The following is a 6000-nucleotide window of genomic DNA, read 5'->3' on the forward strand; positions in this document are numbered from 1 at the left end:
TTCTTCCTGTTGAGAATTGAAAGTTTTTCATACAGTGTAAGAAGAGGAATCATAAAAAGGTTTTGTTCTTCTCCAAGGTTACACAGTAGCATTTTAGGCTGAAAGTTTGCAAGATGCTTGGTAATGGTAATCGAAGCAGGCTATAGAAGGTTAATATGATAATGGTATTTCCGTGGATAGTCTTGTCTACAACCAACAAAACCCATGATGGATGTCCTAGATATGTGCAGGCTTCTGTTATGTACTTTGAATGTTTGCCTATATTTCAAAATTAATTATAGGTAGACAGGTTATTTAATCAGGAACATGTTAAACGTATCAGGGTATAAGACAGCATTTGTATTTGCTGTGTCTAACAGAATAATTAATTATATATACCCAAAGTGCAGATTTACAGCATGTTTAGAAGATTTTCTTCCTATGTCACAAATTCTTGGTCCTAATAGTACGTATTGACTGTTTTACTTGTAAAAGGACTTAGAAATATTTTTACTGAAAGAAGAAATCAAACTTGTCCACTCTGGATTGGAGAAACCTCTGTTTGGTACATCAGCATGGTGGAGGTCAGGAATTAATGTTTCAGGAGAAAGTATAAGTACCAGGCATTACTCAGACAGAGGGTAATTTGCACTGCAGCATTAAGTTTAACTTTGAGTTTGACTAGAAAGAAATATGTGTAAAACTCAAGGTAGGTAGTTTGATACTTTTTTTTGGTAATCAATAGAGTGCAACAAGAAGAACTTCCAAGCTTATTTGAACATCACCTTCCCTCTTGAATCTGGGTAGGCTTATAGCTTGAGTGACCTGCTGTCCGATTAGGCAATTGTAGGCTATGACAGAACATTTCCATTCCCCAGTTTTGAATTTATTACCTTTCAGTGCTATTAAATAACTCTTCACTACCTTTCTGTGTCATGAAAAAGCCCTCTTATTTTATTTTTTCTCTTTCTTTTTCTTGTATTATGAAACGGAGAACAGTAGCATTGCACGGAATGCAGCTTTCAAACTGTAGGTTGTTCCCCCGAGGAAGATACCTTTCACAGCCTTAGCTCTTCACAAGTGCTCTCTCATATTGTGGTTAATTGCTCTGGCTTCTTGCAACTGATCCTCAGATGAGTCCTTTCTCCACCAGCTTCTGCTGTGGGTAGTCTTCCTAAAGACTATGGTATATTTAGCTAGCTTGTGAGGATGGACTTTCTTTCATGAGCCTGGGTATTGAAATGCATTTCCCCATAGCTATTGTTTATACTTTCAGTGGGCGGGTTTGCTGAAAAAAAGCTGTTAAATAAGATGCTGAATAATATTCTTTAAAGCTGTTGTGTATGGATGGCCAAAACATTCCAATCTGAAGGCAAATCTAGGAATTTTTCTTGTGGTTGTCTGTTCATTATCTCTTCATGAGAGTAGATGCCCTTCATAAGAGTAGGATTTATGGGATTTTAAAAATAAACCTGTGAAGACTTTATTTCGAACTGCAGTAGAAATTATGAGATGTATTATTTGGAGATTACTGTACTTGCTGTTGTAATGAAACTCAACATCTGACTATTTTTTTTGCATTCTATATTTTGTTTTGTTCAACGTCGATTTTTTATATTTACACTTACAGACATCAGCTGAAACCTGAGTCAGTGACTATACCAAGACAGAGGTGACATTTATACAAGGAGTACTAACAGTCAAGTGTAATTTACTGGGTACTGAGATCTGCTGGCATGGCACTACCGATGTCTAAATCTCCAATCTCATCCTTCAATCCAGAGGGCTACATATAAGCTGTGCGTTGGGAATGTTCCCTGGAGCACACTGACTGGCAAACCATGCCTAAATCCATGGAAACTGATAGCTTAAAACTGAATAAATTTCTTAATGATAATATGTAGTGGGCTGACCCTGGCCAGATGCCAGGTACCCACTAAAGCCATTCTCTCCCTCTCCCACTGCAAATGGATGGAGGAGAGGAAAAAAAACAGCTAAGAATTCATGAGTTGAGCTAACAGCTGGGAGAGGTGACCTGTTGATTACCTTCATGGGCAAAACAGACTCAAAGTGGGGATATTACTTAAATTTATTACTAACAGGATAAGAGCCAAAGAGTGAGAAATAAAACAATCTTAAAAACACTTTCCACCCACCCCTCCTTCCTTCCATGTTCTCCTTCCTCCCCCCCAGCAGTGCAGGGGGATGGGGAATGGGGGTTATGGTCAGTTGTTTTTTTCTGCCACTGCTCAGGGAGAAGAGTCCTTCCCTGCTCCTGTGGGGTCCCTTCCACAGGAGACAGTCCTTGATGGACCTCTCCAGCGTGAGTCCATCCCTCGGGTAACAGTTCTTCACAAATTGCTGTCCCATGGGTCACTCCTCCATGGGGTGCAGTCCTTCACAAATGAGCTGTACCAATGTGGGTACCCCACAGGGGCCACAAGTCCTACCTGGGAAAAACCTGCTCCAGCGTGGGCTTCCCTGTGCACAGGCTGCAGGTCTTCAGCAGGACCCTGTTCCATCTTGGGCCTCCCACAGGGTCACAGCCTCCTTCATGCATCCACCTGCTTCGGCATGGGCTTTTCTGTGGGCTGTGGGTGGATCTCTGCACCCCGATGGTCCTCCATGGGCTGCAGGGGCACAGCTGCTCCACCATGGTCTGCACCATGGTCGGCAGGGCCTCAGCTCCAGTGCCTGGAGCACCTCCTGCCCCTCCTTCTGCACTGACCTTGGTGTCTACATTGTTATTCCCATATTCTCACTCCGCTCTTCCCTGGCTGCAATTCTTTCTGTGCCACAACCTTCTGTTCTTAAATATGTTATCACAGAGGTGTTACTATCACTCCTGATTGGCTTGGCCTTGGCCAGCGACAGGAAGTCCATTCTAGAGCCGGCTGGCATTGGCTCCACTGGACAGGGGAAGCTTCTAGAAGTTTTTAACAGAAGCCACCCCTGTAGCATCCCCACTACCAAAACCCAGCCACAGAAACGCACTACATAATGATAATTTATTGAAAGGTTTGAGTTATTTTAATTAAGGACATTATATTGTTGTTCCGATAAATAAACCATTGATATTATTCTGGATTGAGGAAGATAAATTTTCTCCAGATTTCGTGGTCTATCTTGACATTGTCTTTCTGATAAGAATGTAAAGTTGAAATACTAGCATTTAAATTAAAAATTGCTGCTCCTGAGTTGTACTAGCATATGAAATAAAGATGCATTTCACATGTAGCTGCAAGCTGTACTTTCTGCTATTACTGTGATTATATTATGATGGACATTAAGACTGGAAGGGATGTTGAGAGGTTTCCTTGTTCTTCCTCTGACCAACAAGGGGAAACAATGGCAAAGTACTTCAGTGATGGAGGGTTTCTGATCTTCCCAAGTACATATTCCAGTACTTAACAGTTGCCACTGGAAAATATTTTCCAAAATTTCTTTTGCTTCACTTTAAATCCTCTGTGATACAAAGAAAAAAAATAAATCTAAGTAGTCTTTCACACCTAATCTGCCCATTTTAATTGTTTTTTTACTCATGTATAGTACATGAGAATATTTATGCAGTCAACCATTCCTACATAAAGCTATTGAGCTGTTATTTATTTTACACAATTTCTGTTATTCTTTTAATTCTTTGAAATTCTCCTCGCTCAGGAGAGAATGTTGCAAATGTAATAAGAAAACTTGCTATTCTCTCTCAAGGCAGACATGACTGTGATATGGAGTTACCCTTAGAATAGACCCTTCAGAGACTCTTTCAACACACCCTTCTAGTTATGCAATGATAAAAATTTTTTTACTTATATTTGAGTGCAATTTTGAAATCACTGAGTGTGTACTTTAGGCTAGTTTCTTTTAGAGCACGTTTTTGTAATTTGAATAGTCAGTCATGACACAACCCTCATGTTGCATATTCAGAGCCCTTTGTAACTAAAGCTGAGGGTGGGATCAGGATGTGCAGGACACTAACTATTGCTGGGAAAACTTCACAGTACTTGGAATGAGATGGAACTGCAATGTTGAATATTGTGTCTCAACCTCACATTTGAAGATGGCCGATTTTATCCTGATCTGAGTGTTGGATGGCTGGATGTATGATACAGGAAAGCAGGTTTCTCAGAGGAGAGGAAGCCTTCCTGAAGAGACATGGGAGGTGGAAAAGGGAAGAAATTGAGAGAAGACTTGAGAGGTTAGGATAGCTGGTGGTGGCAAAAAGGCACAAAAAAAGTTAACAGTGTTTCAGCTGGTATACCTTGTCCTGTTTGCTCTACCTGTTTTGCTAGAAGAACCTTTTAGGAACACTGGTTAATATCATGTTCTGTTCTGCTCACTGGACCAAAGTCCTTATTATAGAAAGAATAGGAGTAGTATACACAAGGTAATAAATTAGGTAAACTAGACTTTTGAATGAGATATAGAAGGCCCAGAGCCAGGATTTTGCAAGCTTGAAGAATTCAGATCACCTAATTTGAAGAGGTCAAATAGAGGAAGACATCCATGGCAACAACCAGAGGGATGAAGGCTCAAAGAGAAGACTCCCACAGTAGAAGACTGCGCGTGTCTGTAAAGACTCTGCCCAGAGACCAGTCTACTTATTAATATGTATGTTAGATGCTGTAATCATGCATCTAAAGTGTATAAAATGGCTTGATTTTGCACTTTCAAGTTCAGTAAGTTTGTCCAGCACAAGCTGGCTTGCTCCCAACATTGAATAAACAAATACCTTGCTGTTTAAAGATGCAAAAGTCTCTGAGTAGTTAATCATCCCGAGGTTTCTCTGTGTCACTGGGGGACCCTGAGGAAGACTAGACTTGGAATGGGGAGTCTCTGCAGTGTCAGGAAAGAAAAGTCTATATAGCTGATACTGAAGGACTGAGGGGATGAGGAAAATCATTCCAGAGAAGAAATCCTATCCGTCTTCTCCCACAAAATCTCCCTGAAGGCCTGAGAATGACCTTTGAATTCCTTAATCCTGACCATTGCTTACATCTCTAGGCTTCCTTCCCCCATCAAAAACTCATCCATCCGAAAGTCATTTTCACCATCCCTTTCCTATAGCACTTCCCATTCTCAGTACCATCAAAATATTGAATTGTACTGCCTTCTGCTTTAGCTGCTTTGCCTTCATCCACTATAAAATTTTTCAGTTTTTCTATACTTCTGAGATGTCTTTGAATAATATGAATAGCTGGGACTGCTTGGAAAATGAAGAATGTCTCTGGGCAGACATGGGGAAAAAGGAGCAACTTGGCAGTAGGTGAACTACAGAAAAGAGTCCTTCCTGAAAATAGTTTGAACAGCAGGATAAAATTGACTACATAGAGAAAAAGCAATGATACCCTGACTGCTGTTAAATTAATAATGTGAACAAATAGAGAAACAAGTTTTTCCCCTCTGCTTCAATTTAAACTTTTTCTTGTACCATTCGCAGTGGTACTGAGATAATCATATATTTACACTGGAAAAACTTTTGGCATAATTGTAGCATTTTCTTCCTTGAATCCTCTAATATTAACCCTCCAAAATCCCCTAAAGCTCTTTCAGTATCTCCTCATAAAGGTTTCTTTTAATAGTAATAGCTAACAACTTTTTAGACAGAATTAAGAATATTCTTTTAAACTTCATGGGACCACTTTCATTGCAAACATTCAAACTAGGAGGATATTATAATAGCATAAAGAACACTTACATAAATTCTGCTCTATGGAAGAAATATAAAGGCAATAAACAATAAATGATGAAGTGTCTGTAAAGAGATCACAGAAAGCTTGCTGAGTCGCTGCCTTTTTTCCTTCTCCCAGAATACATGTAAAAAATACTGCCAGTTTTAGAATACACACCACAGTCCTGGCATGAGAAGCGATGTTTTTTTTTTTCCCTCCAGTGAAGTTTTATTATTTGTGTCTTCATGCATTTATTGTTTACTTGGTTCTGCCTGTGACTGATTCACAAACAGACGGACACAGTGAATTCCTGGAGAAGTCCTGCAGTTTGATTGGATTGTTTATTTGCAGA

Source organism: Chiroxiphia lanceolata, chromosome 1 (assembly GCF_009829145.1).
Source record: "Chiroxiphia lanceolata isolate bChiLan1 chromosome 1, bChiLan1.pri, whole genome shotgun sequence".
NCBI classification, from domain to species: Eukaryota; Metazoa; Chordata; class Aves; order Passeriformes; family Pipridae; genus Chiroxiphia; species Chiroxiphia lanceolata.